Source organism: Muntiacus reevesi, chromosome 1 (genome assembly GCF_963930625.1).
Source record: "Muntiacus reevesi chromosome 1, mMunRee1.1, whole genome shotgun sequence".
Lineage (NCBI taxonomy): Eukaryota > Metazoa > Chordata > Mammalia > Artiodactyla > Cervidae > Muntiacus > Muntiacus reevesi.
The window spans coordinates 239,568,215-239,588,090 of NC_089249.1; the positions used below are offsets into that span (position 1 = coordinate 239,568,215).

Below are 19,876 nucleotides of genomic sequence, written 5' to 3' on the forward strand. Positions count from 1 at the left end.
AAATTTGTATACATAGCAGTCCCATCAGAAAACACACAAACACACACATTCCTTCCCTTAGATACAGGTTAAAAGCATGTTCTTCTCTCCATTTTCCTTTGCTCACACACCTACACTGTGCAATCTCTCTTGCAGGCACACACGTTTTTTCTGCAGGCATATCCACTCTGCACACCCACTGTCACACACCCACATACAGACCGAACCACTTTCTGTCCTTCCTTTTCTCCATCTTTTTCACTTTCATAGCCACCCACACAGTAATCCTAGCCTCCCTCCCTCCCTCCCTCTGTCTCCCACACAGTTTGTTTCCTGGTTTCTCACAGGCTGGGCTGTAGCGCATGCACTCACAGAGCAGGCAATACCCTGCCTGATGCCAATCCCCCAACCCCTTCAGTGCCCGCTCCCCCCACCACGCCACCTGGGGCAGCCCTGGCACAAGAGCAGCTGCTGGGTCAGAGGAACTCTCTGCAGCCAAGAAGCCAAGCAGAGGGTCACGAGAAGCCAGGGAGGGCTTGTCCCGTCTGTCAACTGACCCCGTGCACTCTAAGCCCAACCGCTGAGGACAGGGGACATCTCAAACCAGGCCACTTGCAGCTCTGCATTTCACAGAACCTCAGGTGGGTGGGCTTACGTCAGCACATTTCCAACTTCCTCTAGCAGAAATCTAAACACAGAACCCTGACAGAAAAAACACACAAGTGGAATCACCCTGGTTAAAGGGGTGGGGTACTTGGAGCCCAGGGAAACTTTGGTGAAAACCCAGGACAGCGTTTTTCCAACTGTGGTTTTGTTTCAGAATTGCTGGGGGAATGAAGGGTGCTTATTATTCCAAGCCCACTGCCAGCCCTTCCACCACTGGGAGGAGGCACCTGATAGTGAAAATCTCAACTTTCCACAGCATCCCTACTTGATTCTGATGCATGATGACCCCTGCCATGGGCCTCTGAGCATCACTGCCTCTGTTATTGCTGGCCCACCAGTTAAGTCAGGGGATGGCCCCAGACAGCCTGGGAGATGACAGCTTTCCTCAATCTCCCTTTGCCTAAGTCCTACTTGGGCAGTCCTGCCTGCCCAAGTCCTGAATGGTTATTCTGGCTACTGCTGCTGAGGAGGGAGAGGATGGGCCTGAGAGGGTAGGCATCTGAGTCTGAAAGGAAACGGGCTGGTGAGATTGGAGGTGCTGTTAGTTATGGGGGACAGGATCACAAAGACAGATTTTAAATGGAGTTAATGGGAAGAGAGAGGAAAGGGGGTGGGGGTGAATAGATGCGAGAGACAAGAAGAAACTGAAATAGCAGCAGAATTTAGGGAACGACCAAGAGGGAGAAAAACTGAGGAAACAGAGAGACACTCAAGCAGCAGAGAGTGAGGCCAGGGAGAGGAAAGAGAGGAGGAGGAGACCCGCGGGGAGACTGTAGGCCGAGCCCCAGGGGGAGGGAATCGCACCTCCGAGGGCTGGGCGGGGCGGGCGGGGCGGCGCTAGGGCCCCGGGGAGCGGGCGGCTGGAGCTCGGCTCTCCAGCCCGCCCAGCCCTCCCGGCTCCGGGTCCCCACGCAGCCCGCTAGGCGGTGGTGGAGGGGGCCGTGGCGGAGGCTCGGAGGGGGCGCCCGGCGTGGGGTGGGGGCGGCGGCGGGGGGTCTCACTCGGGGTGGGGCGCGCTGATGGACGCGGCCAGGTGCGCGGAGGTGGCGGCGCTGGTGAGATCTGGGACCCGGCGCGGAGGCTGGAGGTGAGTGAGGGGGGCGGCCGGGCAGGGGTGCCGGCGCCCAGCAAGCCTCTCCCCTTCCCACCTGTGTTAGTCCGGGCGCCGCCCAGGTGGAGGTGCGATCTGGGCTCCAGTCCCCACAGGCAGGGTGACCTTGGCCAAGTGGCTGCTACAGGCTGGGCCTCAGTTTCCTCACCTGTACAGTGGGGCGGCAGAGGAGGGGGCTGGGGAAATCGCGAAGCCTCGAAGCAGCTCAGCGGCGGAGGATGGGGTAGTGGGGGGAACACCCCTGACGCCGGGCAGCTACTCCCCGAGGCTGCGTGGGAGATCCAGCCCTCGAGCCCCAACCCGCCAGCAGATCACGGCTGGGACAGCCCCGGGCTCGCAGGTGGGCGACAGCCGGAGGTGTGCGCACCCAGACCCGTTCTGGAGAAGGTGGGGGGGGCGACGGCTGGACGCGTGAACGCGGAAAGCGGCGGGCTGGGTTGGGCCCCTTGCTGGCTTGACCAACATGGGCGCCTGTGGGGCAGCGGGAACGGCGTGTGCTGGGCCCGCGGCCCCCCTCTTCCCGCGGGCGGGGCGCCCACCGGCTGTGCGGGCTAGGCACGCAGGATCTGGGCCCCGCAAACCGCGCGAGGGGGACAACCTGCGCAAGCTCCACCTGGGGAAATCGAGGCCTCTCCTGAGTGCCTATGGGGGCGAGGCGGAACTGCCCTCCAGGCTCTACATCACATTCTCACAACTCGCCGCGTGTGCCAAGGTGATTGCTGAGGCCGGACAGCTGAAGGGTGGGGCTCCTCTCTAACCAACCACCGCACCGCCGCCTCGGCGGCTCGGTCCAGAGCCCTGCCAGGACCTTTGTGAGAACTCGGGAGAGAAGTTCTCCCTCCCTCCCCACCTCCACTCCAGGTTATAAGCTAATTCTGGACGGGGACAGGACCTGTGTTCCGCAGGTTGTTCACAAAGGACAAGAGACAGTGGGGAAGCATCATGCGACCCGGTCCCCACCCTACCCCCAGTGGCAGGTGGCACGGGAATACACCATTTTGCTCTGTGATCTTGGGGCAAGCCCCCTGCCCTCTCTGACTCCCAGTGAGAGGATGGGCGGGTGGCCCCTGAGGGGCTACCTGCATTGAAGACAGCAGCCACTGGTAGAGGCTTTAGGGGCAGTCAGAGTTTACCCCACCCTTGTCATGCTGCAAGGATTCAGATGAGATAGGATGCTGTTCAGAGGGACTAGGGGAGGCTAGGTAAGAGGTTAGAAGCCTTGCAGGTGCCAGCCTGCCTGTCACCAACCCCAGGTCTGGGCCCCATCCTGTATTGGGGGACAGCACCACAGACAGACTGGTGATCTCTTCCTCCTCCCAGACTTGTGTTATGTCAGACAGTGGGATGGCACCTTGAGGGAGATGAAAATACTGTGTGTGCGTGGGGCGGGAACCCCTGCCTCTGTCTCCCAGGGGGATCTTCCATTGGTTCCTCCTCTCTTCCCTATCTGTACAAGGAGGGCAATGGACTCTGATCATGCTAGTCTGATATTCAGAGAAAGTGAATTGTTTGCTGCTATGCCAACCTTGGCTCCCAATTGCCACTTTGCAGGCTGGCCCTTGGAACCACCCCTCTTCTCTCCAGTCTAGTACCTAAATGAAACTGTGGTTGAAATTAGGATTTACATGGTTAAAATAAGGCCTTTAACTCCTTCCTTAGCTTGTTATCTGTTACTTTTCCCCTAAGGTGAAAAAAAAACTAAATAAATAAAGACAAAAAACCCTGTGGCATTTCGAGCCTGGCCTGGTTCCCAACTAATCCCTAGCCTCTTCAGTCAGCATTTTATCTAATCTCTCCATTTTAGAGCTGGGGAGACTGAGACCGGGATCAGAAGAGATTGGCTCAGGGGCTTCTGTGACAAGAAGGCAGCAGAGCCCCCTTTCCTTGGGACAGAGCAGCTTCTTGACAAGCAGGAGGGCCAATGTGGCCGAGGAGCCTCTGGAGAGATGGGAGAAGTGCAAGAGGGGCCTCCTCTGCCTCTCCTCTCCAGCCCTAGTCATGCCCCATCTCCCTGGGTGACACGTGTTTCCCCGAGTCCACCCCACAGCCCTGGGCTGGGCAGGGGTCAGCCCACTTTCTCCACCTGCCAGGACCAGGTTTCTCCATCTGGCCAGGCTGAATACACCTCCTGGCCTAGGGGCCTGGCCTGGGAGGCACCTTCTCCTTCAGGGCAGCTCCCAGGCTCCCAGACATGAGCTCATCGGAGCTGCTGGTGCCAGGAAGGGAGGGACTAAGGGGGAAGCAGGCCGTGCTGCCCAGACCGGGGCACTGAAGGCCCCTGGGGCAGTGGAGAGGCACAGCGGCCCGGGGCTGGCAGGCTCTGGCCCCACTGTAGTGTGAAGGCAAGGACAAGACAGGTCAGCAGAGGGTCAGCTGGGGTGGGGATGGGGGCGGGCTATGTGCTGGGGGGGCCCAGTGCAGAGGTGCAGGTGCTAGGCTGACCTCTGCCACTTGCCTGCCACATGACCCTGGGTGAATCCCTTGCCCTGTACGGACCTCAGGGTCCCTGTCTAATTAGGGGGTGCATAGGTCCTTAGGCACTGGGGTTACACTAGTGAACATGATATAGAAGTCCCTGCCCTCAAGATTGCATTTTAACTGGAGAGAGAGAGAAGAAAAAGGAAAGCAAAGAAATCAGCAGGACAGTTTCAGATAGATAAAAGTAGTATGAAAAACAACAAAAAGCCATGTTGCAAATTTGGCGAGCACTTAGAGCGGCTTCTTCGTGTTGGTGGGTAGGGAAGGGCTCTCTCCAGAGGTGGCATCTGATTGGAAACCTGAATGGTATTTGAAGGTGTGGTCATGGCAGGCTTTGCGGAATTGGCTTGTCCAAAACTTGGGTCTAGAAAAATGGTAAGAATTGGGTTGGGAGGAAAGATGTTTCAGAGGATGGTAAATACTCTAAACTAAGAGCTGGGGATGGGGAGTGGGGTGGTCATGGGCTGTGGGTTATAAAAATGCCTTCATCCCTCAGAGCTTCGGGCTGTGGACCCAAAGGAACCCAGGCCTGTGATCTGGTCACGGGGTGGCTGGGCTCTGCTGAGTTAGGCCTGTGAGTGTGTGAGTGTGAGCTGAGTCCTTTGTAAACTGTCACTGGACACTGTGGCTCAATTGCTACCCAGTGTGGCCAGAGGAGGAGTCAGCTTGGGGACAGCCTCCAGGCCCTGTAACTCCAGAGGTGCACAAAATCCCTCTCTCCGGAATGAAATCTTCACCAACTGGCCACTGTGTGAAATTCCACCATCCTAGCTTCATCTTTTCCACTCAGTGAGGCAGTATATAGCGTAGGGCTGTGTTGACCTGACCCTACCCTGCCCAGCCTCCTAGGGCTGCTGCAAGTGAAGCAAAATTCTGTCTACTCCTGTGCTAGCTACTTCCTGCATGCCTGATACACAGACCCTGGGGTTGGACCCCTGGACTCTCTCTCTGGCTTTCTGGGAGATCTTGAGCGTGTTACATAACCTCTCTCGGCTTGTGTTTCCTTGTCTATAAAACAGAAACAATAGCAGACCCTATCCTGTACTGTTGTTCTAAAAATTTAATGCGAAGATAAAAATAACTATTACCTCTTAAATAGTATTATCATGTTTTGATCTCTATTGAAATAGCAAGCCCTGGAGAAGATGGACACTCGCTCAAGACTTGTATCTCAGTGTGTATTACTTTTTGACGTTTAGCCAGGAACAGGTTTTGATAGTGGGAGGATGAGCACAGTAGAGTGGATGGGGCCTGGATTGGGCTTCAGGAATAGATACTTGAACCCCCTGCCTCAGCTAACAGGCTGGTGGTCTTGGACAAATCACTTGCTCCCTCAGGGGCTCAGGCTTTGGTCCTGAGCTACTATGGAATGGACTAGGAAGGATGGAGTGGGAAAGAGCTTGACAGACATGAAAACCACTGGGCTGGCAGGACGGGTAGCCACCAGGGTGGGGCAGGAGGGGGCAGGCTGGATAGGAGAGGGGGCTGATGTGAGACTGAATTATGTGAGAGTGCATGTAACCCTCTGGAATAAAATCTCTTGGAGACTGTTTGACAGATAAAAGCCAAAGTTCTTGGGAAACAGTTATCTTTTAGGGTTGCTGTGTGCCAGAGTGTTTTAAGTTCTTTACATGTCAGCAACTCTATGGAGTAAGTACTGTTATAGGTACTATTATTATCAATAGCTTACAGATGTGAAACAGGCACAGAGAGGTTAAGTGAGCTTCCCAAGGTCACACAGCTGGTGACCAGCCAGGTTCAAACCCAGGCCTTTGGCCCCAAAACCTGTGAGCTTAACTCCTGAACACCATGCTCTCTCCTGCCTTATGGAGTGCCAGAGGCTCGGAGGGGCCAAGCCACGTGCTTGAGAACATACCTCATTCCCCTCTGACCCTCATCATCCCTGCCCCCGAGGTGCTGGAAGGAGGAGCCTCCCTGGGCCTGGGGTTCTGAGGTGCGCCCTTGAGCCAGCGCAGCCTCTTGTCTTCCCCTCTCCTCCTCCTCTGGGAGTCGAGGTCGGGGCGCATCGAGTGCACTGGGAGTGCATGGGCACAGGAGGGCCTGCCAGGGCCTGACGAGTGGGCGACCTTAGTGTCGGTCGTGGCGCCTGAGTGGATCCCAAGAGCTGGAGCTGTAATACACCCCCATGGAGTCTGGCACGACTCCCATCGCTGGACGGACGGGGGAGACTGAGGTCAGAGAGTCCAGGGACAGGCCCAAGGCCCCAGGCCACACAGGCTCTCTGAGTCTCCTGTCATGCTTTCCAGGCTGCTCAGGACTCGTGGGCTTCATGAGGATGTGGGACTTTGGGGACCCTCCCACCGATGGCCAAGGTGGCCCCTGGTCTCAGCCAGGACGTGATTCCTGACATGGCGCCTTTGAGGACGGCTCATGAAGTTGGGGGATGGGGAGGGTGCTGATTAAAAAATAGGCTGTCACGCGCATGGGGAACAGGCCTGCCACCACCCAGCTCTCGCCAGTTGGCTCCCATGCCCAGCTGCCAGGCCCCACTCAGGGCTCCTGCGGGAGGCCCGCCTACACCAGCACTGGCTCTGGGCCTGAGGCTGGATGCTCCCAGCCACCTCGCCTCTCCTCCTCCACCCCTGCCCCACCTCCAGGCGGATGGTGCCCTCACTGGGCCTGGGTGGGCCTGTTGGCTTTAAGCTGTGCAGGGGGTTAGTGGGGGGCGCGTCTGGCGTCCCCACACACTGGCTGTGTGGCCTTGAATGTGGCCCTTTGCCCCTCTGGCCTCAAACACGGAGGAAGAGTGTTACCAGCTAAAGCTCTTTCCTGCTTCCAGAGCCTTTCTCAGATTCCACTGCTCATTTAGACCTGACCACCAGCACTCCCCACTCAGAGAGGTGATGTGCCCTGTGAAGCCCACTCAGCTGGACTGTAGCAGGGCAGAGAGTTAGAACCACATCATCTTCCAAGTCCTAGTCCCTTACAGCTTCTCCAGGGTAAGAAAAGTCACAGAGAACCACCAAGGTAGATGTGAGCACTGTTTCTATTCATTTATTCCCTCATTCAGTCAGCAAATGTTTATTCAGCCCAACTATGGCCTAGGCCATAGGACTGGAAAAGGTTGGTTTTCATTCCAATCCCAAAGAAAGAATATTCAAACTACTGTACAATTGCACTCATTTCACATGCTAGCAAGGTAATGCTCAAAATCCCTCAAGCTAGGCTTCAGCAGCATGTGAACCAAAAACTTCCGTATGTACAAGCTGGATTTAGAAAAGGCAGAGGAATTAGAGATCAAATTTCCAGCATCCATTGGATCATAGAAAAAGCAATGTAATTCCAAAAAATATACCTACTTCTGTTTCATTGAGTATGCTAAAGACTTTGACTGTGTGGATCACAACAAACTGTGGAAAATTCCTAAAGAGATGGGAATGCCAGACCACCTTACCTACCTCCTGAAAAACCTGTGTGCGGGTCAGGAAAAACAGTTAGAACTAGACGTGGAACAATGGACTGGCTTAAAATTGGGAAAGGAGTACGTCAAGACTGTATGTTGTCACCCTGCTTATTTAACTTATATGCAGAGTACATCATGCAAAATGTTGGACTGGATGAAGCCCAAGCTGGAATCAAGATTGACAGAAGAAATATTAATTACTTCAGATATGAAGATGATATCACTCTTATAGCAGAAAGCGAAGAGAAATTAAAGAGCCTCTTCATGAAGGTGAAAGAGGAGAGTAAAAAAGCTGGTTTAAAACTCAACATTCAAAAACTAAGATCATGGTATCTGGTTCCATCACTTCATGGCAAATAGATGGGGGGAAAAAGGAAACAGTGACAGATTTTATCTTCTTGGGCTCCAAAATCACTGTAGATGGTGACTGCAGCCACTAAGAAATTAAGAGTCATTTGCTCCTTGGAAGAAAAGCTATAACAAACCTAGACAGCATATTAAAAAGCAGAGATATCGCTTTGCCAGCAAAAGTCCATATAGTCAAAGCTATGGTTTTTCCAGTAGTCACATACAGATGTGAGAGTTGTACACAAAGAAGGCTGAGCACTGAAGAATTGATGCTTTCAAACTGTGGTGCTGAAGAAGACTCTTGAGAGTCCCTTGGACTGCAAGGAGATCCAACCAGTCAATCCTCAAGGAGATCAGTCCTGAATATTTACTTATAGGACTGATGTTGAAGCTCCAATACTTTGGCCACCTGATCCAACGAGCCCACTCATTGGAAAAGACCATGATGCTGGGAAGGATTGAGGGCAGGAGGAGAAGGGAGTGATAGAGGATGAGATGGTTGGATGGCATCACCAACCCCATGGACATGAGTTTAAGCAAACTCTGGGCAATAGTGAAGGTCAGGGAAGCCTGGGGTGCTGCAGTCCATGGGTTCACAAAGAGTAGAAAACGACTTAATGTCTAAATAACAACAAAAATGGCCTAGGCATGGGGGCAGGGAAATGACATTTGAGGTCCCTGCCCTGCAGGGGCTCCTTACCATGGGGCAGGACAGACTGACATTAAAACAAATATTGATGGAATTACAAATCTCATGAGAATTTGCAGGAGAGGTAGAAGGTGCTGTGGGAGGAATGTGACCTCCCAGGGCAGGTGCGTCCTCCCTGAGACCTGTCAACAGACCTCAAGGAGAGGTATAACCAGAAAGGGACAACTTAGGGGTATGGGGAGAAAGGGTTCTAGGGAGGAGTAGCAGCCAGTGCAAAGGCACTGAGGTGCAAAGTGCTTGATATCTGTCTGAATCCTTGAAGGAAGGCCAGCATGACTGGAGTGTAGGGAGGGCAGACACCATGAGGGGAGCTGCAGCGCAGCCTGGAGGGGCAGTGAGGCTAGTCTTGAGGGCCTGGAGCCTGCAAAGGGGCTTGAGGCCAAGCATAGAAGGGAGGAGCTGTTCCTCATGCTGGTCTTAGAGGCTGGTCTTGCCTCCTTTCTTTTCTGTTTTCCCTCCCATTCCCATCCTGACTGTGCAGCAGACCCCTGCACACTTCCCCAGCCACTGCACAGAATGATAATGCAGAGTGCTCACACCTGACCTTCCTCTGCCTGGATCTTGTTTGCATTCTAATAGCCTGTTGCTTCATCTTGCCTCCCAGGGGGGTTCCAGTCCCTGAGATCTTGAATGCAAGTTGATGAGGGCCTGATCTTGGGCTGGAGGCTACTGTCACTCCAGCTGAATGCCTCTGTTCAGGTGGGAGCCTGTGGACCAGGAGGTTCAGCTTTTGGCCGAATGAAGGCCTGCCCCTGGACCAAAACCCGCTGCCTGAAACTGTGACCTGTCCCCTGTTCCACTCCAGGCACGTCCATTCAACCCCAAAGCCTCGCTAAGACCCAGCCCTAGGAGGAGTTAGGAGGCCTGCATTGTGAGCTGAGCTCTGCTGTATGCGTTTGGGCATATCCGTCTTCATTTCTGGACCTTGGTTTCTCCATCTATTTTGATAGGGAAATACTTGAGTTTTTCTGCACTCATTGTATGGCCATCATGGATGCAATACCAGCATCACCCAGAAGCTTCTTAGAAATGCAGAGTCTGAGGCCCCACTCCAGACCTACTGAATCAGAATCTGCAACTTAACCACATCCCTAATTACTATGCACATTAAAGTATGAGAATCACTGTTCTAAGTCCGTCATTTTTAAACTTAAAAAATGTTTTAATTAAAAGCTATAGGATCTTCCTCTCTCTCTGAAGTCTTACAGATGAAATACATAAGAGGGGAACCACCTACTCTGTATTTATTCATCACATGAATGAGGAGGGGATCACGGGGGCTAGGCCTGGGGCGCGGGCTTTATTGAGAAGGGAGGAGGAAGAGAAGCAATTCTGGTGGGAGAGGGTGGGTGGTGCCTGACTGCCCAGGCCACTCCTGACCAGGTACCCCTAGGAGCCCTTTCAGCTCTGACCTCTAGGGCCCTCAGACTTAAGGGTTTGGAAAAGTGGGCGCTCGACAATACATAGCCTAGCAATGCCTTTCCCCGCTTGTCCCCATCTTGGTGTCCTACTCTGTTCCCTGAGAAATCCCTGAAAGGGTAGCCGGTGCTATTCTTAGCGTGACAGGATGGTGAGAACATGCTGGTGCATTATTTATGCCTCTGAGTCAACAGGATTACATTCAGGTCTCCCAGAACACGGCCCTCCCCGGTGGCCTTCATCACTGCCTTCCCAGGACCCAGGACCCCTCCCCCTCTGGCCCTGACCATCCCTGCTCCCTGCCTCCAGCTCCCACACTGGGAAATGGGTCATGAAAGACAACGGTGAGCTGGGATCAGAAAGGAGTTCACGATGTCATCTCATTTCTCACCCATTCGGCACATATTAACTGAGCATACGGCACGTGGTAGGCGTGGGTGCCTGCCTTCCAGGAGCTCACACTTTAGCCTGCAAGTTAATGGTGCTTTGTCATCGCAAGAGCCTGTGTGCCAGGCCAGATGCCGCGAACTTCTCATGGAAGAACTTATCCTCCCAATCACCCGGCAGGATAGGAATTAGGAGACCCCTACACCGAGGAGGAAACTGAGGCTTAGCATATATCAGGTAGTGGTTGCTCAGCTGGGATCCGAACTCAAGTTGGCTGGAACAGAAAGACCATTCCAGCTCAAATGGTAGCATGGAGCATTAGGGCTTTGGGAAACCCTTGCACTACCTGCTGAGAAGGGCGGTTCAGCTGGAAGGAGATTAACTGGCTGAGGTTGTCCCATTGTCAGTGAATCCTGAGTAACTGGAGAAGCACCTGGAGTGGAAGAACTATGTTTGCTGTGTACACAATGCCTACTGTGGGCTGGAAGGCAACGCCTTATAGGATGAGATGACAAGGCCCCAAGGTGGCACATCTCAGAGAAGCTAAGCCAAGGACCCTGGCTGGGAGCCAAAGACCTGTGTTCTGTGAGATTCTAACCTTTCTCTGCCTCAGTTTTCCGGTCTGAAAATAGCATCTCTGCTCTACTTCTTTCTCTGCCGATATGAAGCTGCTAGGAAAGCTATAAAAGTGTGTGCGTGTTCAATGATAATTACTACATAGAATTATTTATATAAATATATTTTCTTAAATGTATTTTCTGTTGACATGGGGTCTATTTGCCAGACTGTGTTCCAAGCATTTTCCTATTTGTTAATTTACTTATAAACATGTTTATAAAATCATGAGCTCTAGGGACTTCTCTGGTGGTCCAGTGATTAAGACTTCACACTTCCACTGAAGGGGGTTTGGGTTCAATTCCTGGTTGGGGAATTACGATCCCTCATGCCACAGCCAAAATTTTTCTTTAATTAAAAAATAAGATAAAGTCATTAGCTCTAAAGTCCATTGGGTCCCCAACCTGGCAGTACTTCAGAACCCCTCAGGAAGACTGTTAGCATGAATATTCTGTGGTCCTGACTCTGGGGCAGAGCCCAGGAATCAGCACTTTGGACACACACACCCCTACCCCAAGAAATTCTGCAGCACCTGTAGGTTTCTGATTTGGGCCAGAGAGGTGAAGGGACTTGCCTGAGGTTTCACAATGAGTTGGAGACCAGATTGAGACTAAAACTGAGGCCTGAAGTTCCTAGTCTGGCCCTTTCCTCCTACTCATCAGTTGCCCCCGAGCACCTTAAAGGAATGAAGCCAGGGATGCAGATGACTTTGAAGAGCGATGATGCCAGTAGCTACTGGTACCATTTTTTCCATTTAATTGCTAAAGGGATAGAAAGGGGGATGTTTTCCACAGCAACATGATCCCTTAGGACATTTGAGCATCAGGTGGCCGATTTTAATGTTGACCTAGAAATGGGAAACCATGACTGAGGTGCAGAGATACAGAGAAGGGAATTTGAAACCACACATCAGGTCATGTGCCCTCCAGACAAGGGTGGTCTGGTAACTTGGTTACCTGGAGACAGGGCAGGCTGGCAGGAGGGAGACACGTGTGTCTGCCCACAAGGTGTGTACCTGTTGTGTCTGTGTTGATCTGTCGCCTGAGTGCCTGTGTGTCTCCACATGCATGCCTATGGTTGTTCTGTGTGTACACACTGGTGTGTAGGTTCTGCCACCTCTGTGGGTGCACGCGTGAGCAGCACCTTTGTGTGCTGACGTGTGTGCAGAGGAGGATATGCTGTTGCCAGCTAGGCTCTCACCAGCATTAAGGAGGTATCGAGAATGTGTGTGTTGCAGGGTGCGCGCGCGTGCGCGTGTGTGTGTATGTGTGTGTGTGTGCGCGCGCACACGCGTGTGCACACAAATGGTTGCAATGCAGGGGGGTCCCTGAGACCCTGCAGGGCAGAGGTAGAAAAGCCACTTGAGAAAATGTTTTCCTTATTCATGTCCCACCTCCACATTTTCGTGCACCATCCTCAAGCCTGCAGCGTGTGAGCCTGCCTCCGCACCTTAGCCCTAGCAGTTCCCTCTGCCCGGTCTCTCCCTAGACATGCACAAGCCTCACTGCCTCACTTTCTTCACTTCTTCGCTCAGACGTGACTCCCAGTGATGTCTACTTCGATTACCTTATGTACCTTTGGACACCACTCCCCACCCCTTGCCGGCTGTGTATCTCCCACCCCTGCTTTATTTTTCTCTCTGGAATTTACCATGTGACTTAGTTGTACGGTTATTTGGCTCCCCTGCTAGAATGCAAGCAGGGATTTGTCTGTTTCTCTTCATAGTTATTAACAGTGCCTGACCCTTAGCTGGTGAGCAATAAATATCAGTTGAATGAATGAGTTCATACACCACCTGTACTTACTTGTTTCCTTTCAATTGTCTAACTTTTGTTACTGAGATATCCACTTTTACCTCCCCCTAAGCAGTAATATCAGAGAAGGTGATGGCACCCCACTCCAGTACTCTTTCCTGGAAAATCCCATGGACGGAGGAGCCTGGTAGGCTGCAGTCCATGGGGTCTCGAAGAGTCAGACACGAGCGAGCGACTTCACTTTCACTTTTAACTTTCATGCATTGGAGAAGGAAATGGCAACCCACTGCAGTGTTCTTGCCTGGAGAAGCCAAGGGACAGGGGAGCCTGGTGGGCTGCCGTCTATGGGGTCGCACAGAGTCAGACATGACTGAAGCGACTTAGCAGCAGCAGCACACAGTAATATACCTTTGATGTGTTTATTATACTCCTTTTCCAATACACACGTGAAATTTATATAACTAGTAAGATGTTAAGTATCAGGGTACCAGTTAAATCCTTTTGCTCCTACTTAAGGTATGGGGGTACCACACTCTGGGGATCACTGCTTTCCCAGTGAAGGGGTCAACTTCACTGGGAATCAGAGAAGTCTGATGTCTTCTCTGAAACACATGGACAAAATGAAGCTCAAAGAGGATCAGGAACTAGTCCAACATCTCGTCCGTACTGTGACAGAACAGACACCAGAACCAAATTTTCTGACCTCCAGTCTGCTTTCCTTTTGCAGTGTGAGGGACAAGGGGAGGGTGGGGCTGGATGGTTCAGCCTCTCCTCTGGCTCAGGGGAGCCAGATACGCCCGGTAACTGGCGAATGGCATGGGAGGTATTGGTAGCCTTCTGCCCGCTGAGGGCTGCAGGACTACATACTGAGTGGTGGGAGCCTCAGCCACACCTTCCCTCCCAGGAGTCTTGGGTCTGGGGGCCACTCCAAGGGGGCCTGGGCACTCAAATCCAGCAAGAAACAGACCTGGGATTCAAACCTGATTCTCCCCTGCCACAGCATGTTAGCTAGGGGTTGACACTAGAGCACCCTTGCTGAGAGGATGCTGGAGTGGGAGGGGTGTCAGGGGGAGCGGAAGGTTGCGCTGTGCCTGACTGTGAACAGAAGAGGGAGAGCAGACCCAGAGATAGCTGGAAGGGGGAAGGAGACATACAGCAGCCTAGCCTGGGAGAATTATACAGAGGTAGGTTTGTGCAAAGGCTGAATTTAAATCCCCCTCAGGCGTGCACAGTGTTTTATGCTATAGAAATAATTCCTGCATTTCATTTGCTCAGCAGTGACTCTGCAAAGCAGACAATCAGCTCTAGTTTCCTGGTAAGGAAGCGGAGACCCAGAGGTGAAGTGACGTGCTAAAGGCAACCTTCACAGGACGCTCTCTTGAGCAGGACATGGGAAGGGAACAGGCTGCACCTCTGGTTGGATTTGGTAAAGGAGGGCTGTCTAAGGGAGGGCAGGCAGGCTGAACAGATACAGGAGTGAGAGGGTAGACCACTTAAGATTTCTAGCACCTTCCTCAGCAGAAATGAGTGAACCTGAGACCAAAAGTGAGTTGACAGGGCTAGGGTAGCTGCAGGCAGGTGAGCTGTCTATCCCAGGGCCTGCAGTGAAGATGCCTCCTAGGGAGAAGCAGCAGCGTGCCCACCCTCATCCCCCCAACGGGCTCTGCTCTATAGAGCGGGCAGGGCAGCGAGCTGGGACTGGGACTGCTGCGTGCTGGGGCCGTCATTATCATTCCTCCAGAGTTTTTTCTCCTCGTTATTTATTTTTCTGTGAGGAAGGAATGTGGGGAATTTACCACAGGGTTACTTGCTTTCGGCAGTGCAGTGTGGCGGCCTCCTCTATGAGAGGGAAGCAGCAGAGACAGATGGCTGGGGAGGTGGAGGCGGAGGAGGGTCCCGGCTGAATCTGTGGCCCCAGCAGTGGGGCAGTTATGTAACCCACCCGGAGGCCCAGGGAAGATACCACGGTGCTTCTGGGCTCTGAGCATGAGCCTGCTCATGTACACAGCTCCCTGAAACTCAACCTGGGCCATCCCAGTCACCATCAGCCTCTGGGCAAGCCTAACGAGGGGATGTATCCCCTTGTCAGAGGTGGTTTCCTCTCCAGCTGTCTTGACTGGGGGTATGAGTGGAGGCGGGGTAGGGGAATCAGGTGGGGACTGTCTTGAGCGTTCCAGCCTCCACGAGGCTGCCCCATTGCTTGGAATGCTTTCACAACTCAATCTTTTCAGAACTAGGGCACATGCTACCTCCTCCAGGAAGACTTCCCAGATTGCTTCATCCTCATTCCTCTCTCTTTTAGGCTCTATGTTCTCCTGGCACTCAATGGAATATTTTGCCTGTTGGATCTAACACTGCTGTTTGAGTTTCATCTCCCTTTTCAGTCACAGGCTTGTTACTACCTCCCTCTTTCCTTTCCCTGCTTCCTCGAGAAATCACTCTCTAGATCTGGAATCTAGGATCTCAAGGAATCTGAGGCCTAGACAAATCTAGAATTCGTCTCCTGGGATGCCTGGTGGAGTAAAATGTGAAGGTGAATTTGGATTGTGGGAGGCCTCCTGGGTGATGACCTCTGCTGAGTCTGGAGAGGATGGGACCAGCTCTGCCCACAGGCTGCCACAGAGCCAAGAAGAAAGGCTATATCTAGGCTTTCCAGGTCGCATTAGTGGTAAAGAACCCGCCTGCCAATGCAGGCAGATGCAAGAGATGTGGGTTCGGTCCCTAGCTTGGGAAGATCCCTTGGAAGAGGGAATGGCAACCCACTCCAGTATTCTTGCCTGGAGAATCCCATGGACAGAGTAGCCTGGAGGGCTACAGTCCACGGGGTCACACAGAGTTGGGCACAACTGAAGCAACTTGGTATGCCCTGGGCTGGGTGCTGGGGACCCTGAGATAGTCTAGACCCCGCTCTACTCCTGGGAGAGGCACAGGTGGGGGGAAATTCTCTCTCCTCTGCCCTCACTCACTGCCTTTTTGTCTCCTAGATTAAGTGCTTTCTCTGGAAGGGTAGGGTGCGGTAGTCCTTTCTGTACACTCAAGGCTCCCCGAGCTGGGAAGATGGAGGCTGCAGCAGGAGATGGCTTGGGGATGGGGGCAGGCCTGGCTCAGCAGGGCTCGACTGGGAGGGGGAGCCTGGGTCTGAGCTTGGCTCCCTGGGAACCAACCTTTTCCAGTTTGCTCTGCATCTGGGGCTGACCTTGCCTCTCTCTGGGTCGCCATGTACAGGTCCCTGAAAATCTGATTGTGGGTGAGTGTTCCGGCTAGTAGAGTAGGTGGAGGAAGGTGGTGGCTCTTGGCCTTCAGCAGAGGAGGACGGCACAGCATCAACCAGCATAGATCCGTGCCTGTGGCCTACAAGGGTTAGCTATTCACCAAGGCCCATACCAACCTGACCTGGGGGCCCTCGACTTGGCCCATGCGCTGCGCGCTGCCTGGTCCCAGCCCCCGGCCAGCAGGAGATACGGGAGCTGGGCCAGTCCCCGCCTCCTCCTCTTTGGGCCTTGGTTCCTCGGCTTTCTCAATCTGTTTGCTTCCTCCAAACCCCCTCCTCTAGGAGGCCCGTGGGCCAGGTGGAGCAGGGCAGGAGCGCTGATCTAGGAGTCTGGATGGATTGATGGAAGCTTCCTGGAGGAAGCAGCAATGGGGCTGGGCCTGGGGCAGTAGGTGGGGAGAGTGTGCTTTGCGGGCAGAGCTCTTCAGAAGGAGGGCCCGGGCGTGGAATCAGTCAGACTCCCGGCTCCAGCTCCACTCTGCCTGTCCCTGGCTGCATGGGAGACCTGGGGTGAGTCTGCCAATTCTCTGGTCTTGTTTTCCTCATCCCTTAAACAGCGGTAAGGGAGCCTCCTTTATGAGTTGCCATGAGGATTTAATGAGAGCACACACACTACATACAACTTTGGCTTGGCAGCGTCTGGGGCACCTCACTTGGCTATGGCATCCTCATCGACTTCATCATTTCTGCAAGCCCCCAGGGAAAGTGCAGGGGACAAGGCAGAAGCAGCTGAGACCCTTGCCCCTAGGCTCTTGCGCTCTCTGGGGAAAATCAGACCCAGACCCTGACTGCGGCAAAGCAAGACGTTGGGAGGAGGCAGCATGGCCCATGTGATGGGTCCTGGGCTGGGTGCTGGGTCACCCTAGGTTCGAATCCCACCTCTGCCTCTGACTAGCCATGAAGTGACTTGAGCAAGTCACTTCACCCCTCTGAGTCCATTTCTCCTCTAATGCAGAGCTGAGGGGACCACTGTCCTCCTGGCTGCTCTAAATGAAGGAAAGGCCTGGCATGGGGCATGTGGTGAGCATGCCCTGGAGGAGAACTCTCACTCAAACGAATAGTATACAAAGTGATGAGGTTGTTAAGTGGTTCAGATAAAACCTGGATGGTCTGAGGACTGAATCTATAAAAAGAACAGGAGGCAGAGCAGTGTTCTGGGTGGAAGGGTCTGTGCAGACCCATAGCAGAGGCTGGAACTCACAGGGCAGGTGAGGGAAACACTCACGTTTGGACTCCCTCTGACCCTTGCTGAGGACGCAGGGAGCAGGTGAGCAAGCTCTTGGGCAAGCCTTGACTGCCAGGATAAGGCCTGGCTGCTTGATGCCCCATGTTCTGGAGAGGAGGAGAGAGGCCCGATACAAGTGAAGTCAGGAGGGAAAAAGATGAATCTGGCAGCGTGGGGCGGGTAGATTGGCGGGGGAGAGACTGGAGGCGGAGAGGCCATTTAAAAGGCTGTTGCAAAATCGGTTTTCCTGATAAAGAGCTAGGCTGAGTCATCTGTGGAGGAGAGAAGTCAGATCCAGCTCCTCTGTGTTGCCGTCGATGTAGGATTTTCCTCTTTGTCAGCTGGTCGATGGGCTGCCTTTCCAGGAGGCTTTCAGAATCAAGGCCGGCTCAGCATCCAGGGGGGCGCAGGACAGCAGGGAGGACCCTGCCAGCGTGAGTAAAGCGAGCCTCGGTGGTTTGGGGTGTGTGACTCAGGGCATAGGGCATCCTTCTCTGGTCTCAGGTCCCCCCCGGGGCATTAAGGGAGAGGCATGCGATGACTTCTGCCAGCCTGTTGATGGCAAGGCTGGAGCTAGGTCTGGGGCTCTCCACTTTCATTCCTATCGTCTCCTGTTCTGGCAGTCCTTCTCACCTTAGTATGAATTATTCGCCTCTGAGAAGAGACCTGGCAGTCTGCCGGGACTCAGTCAGGTTGTGCTCACCAGGACTCTGGCGAGGATGGAGAACTCCCCAGGGAAAGGAGGCTGTGTCATTTCCTCCTTTCAGTAGGGAGGATGTGGGGCAGGGGCTGGCAAGGTAGCCGGGCCATTACTCAGGCCCAGTTCATCTTCCTGCCCCCAGCTGAGGCTGAAGTTGTGCAGCGGCCAGCCATTGGTTCCTTCCTGACCCCACAGGGGGCCAGTTTACCCAGCCTGTTTACCTGTCCCATTGCCAAGACTTCCAGGCAGCCACAATGGGCTGTCTCCAGCCAGTCTCTCTTCTACTTCTGGCTCCCCGACCCTTTCCACCCTGCTCAGGGCCCGGGCACTCCCATTGACGGCAGCCGTGTGAAGAAGCATTTCCTTGAATTCTCTCTCTGTCGTGACCTTCTGTTCTGGCCTCCGTTCCCCTGCCCCGCCTCCCTCCTTTGGGTCCTTGGTCAAGAGGCCTGATGGTCAGCAGAACAGACAGCCGCCTACAGAAGTGATGGGGTGAAAGAAAGGGCTTATCGCCGCCTGGGCACAACTCGAATTCAGGTCTCCTGACTCCCCACAGTGCTCTTTCCACTCCACTAGTTTTTTATGTCCTAGCAGTCATTTTTCCCTTAGTAACAATGAGTTTATCAGCTCTTCTCCTGAGAGGAAAAAGGGGAAGAAAGCATCAGCCGCTCTAGGCAGCTGCATATGCAGAAGAGAGAACACCATGGTGGGTGCAGATTGCCAGATGTGGGAACAGAGGGGCCCGCAGATCAGTATCGGGGAGCGCTGGAGTCTCTACCCATACCCCTCCCACCAGAGTCAGGGTCCGGAAGGCAAGGTGGTTAAGAAATGAGATTCAGCAACCAGGCTTGGGAGTTTTGAATCCCAGCTCTGCTATTTACAAGTCATATGACCCTGGGCAGGTTTCTCTGAGCTCTGGTTTCATTTGCACACTGGGAAGAATAATAGTACTTATTCCTCGTGATTGTTGGGAGGATCGGATGAGATGATGGGTATAAAGTGCATGGCGCAGCACGTTATAACGGGCTGTTGAGGGCTCAGTGATTACAGCAGCCACTGCGATCTTCACTCTAAGGGGTGTACTCAGGGCTTCTGGTTCCCCTTCCCCACTTGGGGATTCAACCCTGTCAGACTCAGGTCCCCTGACCCTGGGGCAGCTCTTCCTTGAGTCTGCCCTCATCCCTTCATCTCCTGAGGCCTGTCTTCAGAACCCCTCATCCATTGTCCAGGGTGGGTTTTTCAAGGACCACCACTGAAGAGGCTGGGAGAAGAGGGAGCTGTTACGACTTTTATGGGTGGCAAGCTGAGCCAGGAAGACTGGGAGCTCAGCAAGGGGGCTGCCCCTGTGGGCCGCAGCCGTCTCTTGTGTCTCTGACGCTGGGGACCACAATCTTGAACCCAGCTGGTGGCAGTTTCCTAGTCTGGGGAATTTGGGGTAGAGCTGCCGCCCCCGATGCCCTGCAGTGGGAGGATCTGAGGTGCCTCTAGTTGGCCCAGCCCCCCATTCTCTCAGCCTTGTTTGTGCAGGGTGGCAAAAGTCGTCTGGATTGCTGGCTGGGTCTGGTCCAAGCCTCCTGCCAAATTCCTTTTCCATGGAGTCACTGCGGGCTGGGATGGGGGTACGGGAGCTCCCTAAGAGGCAGGGCTGTCTCACCCCCTGGCCTTTTCTGCTGGGTTCCTCTGGCCTGGGAACAGTAGCGTGGGGGAGGGTCCCAGGCTGGCAGGAGGTCAGCAGACCAGGTCCTGGCCCATGGCCTTCCCTTTGACCCTCTCACTCTCTAAGGCCTCCC

General features: G+C 53.8%; 1 protein-coding gene across 5 annotated transcripts in view; it reads left to right on the top strand.

Annotated features, from left to right (window-relative positions):
• SYNPO (synaptopodin) overlaps positions 1-19,876 on the top strand; it is a 57,430-nt gene that overhangs the window by 23,670 nt on the left and 13,884 nt on the right. Inside the window, exon 1 of one of the 5 annotated variants that reach the window (XR_010660924.1) lies at positions 1,517-1,732. The exons of 3 other annotated variants lie outside the window; for them this stretch is intronic. The gene's annotated coding sequence lies outside the window, so the exon portion shown is untranslated. Of the gene's footprint in view, positions 1-1,516; positions 1,733-17,661; positions 17,821-19,876 lie in introns of those variants that run through there. One more of the 5 variants, XM_065918922.1, reaches the window with a different exon arrangement.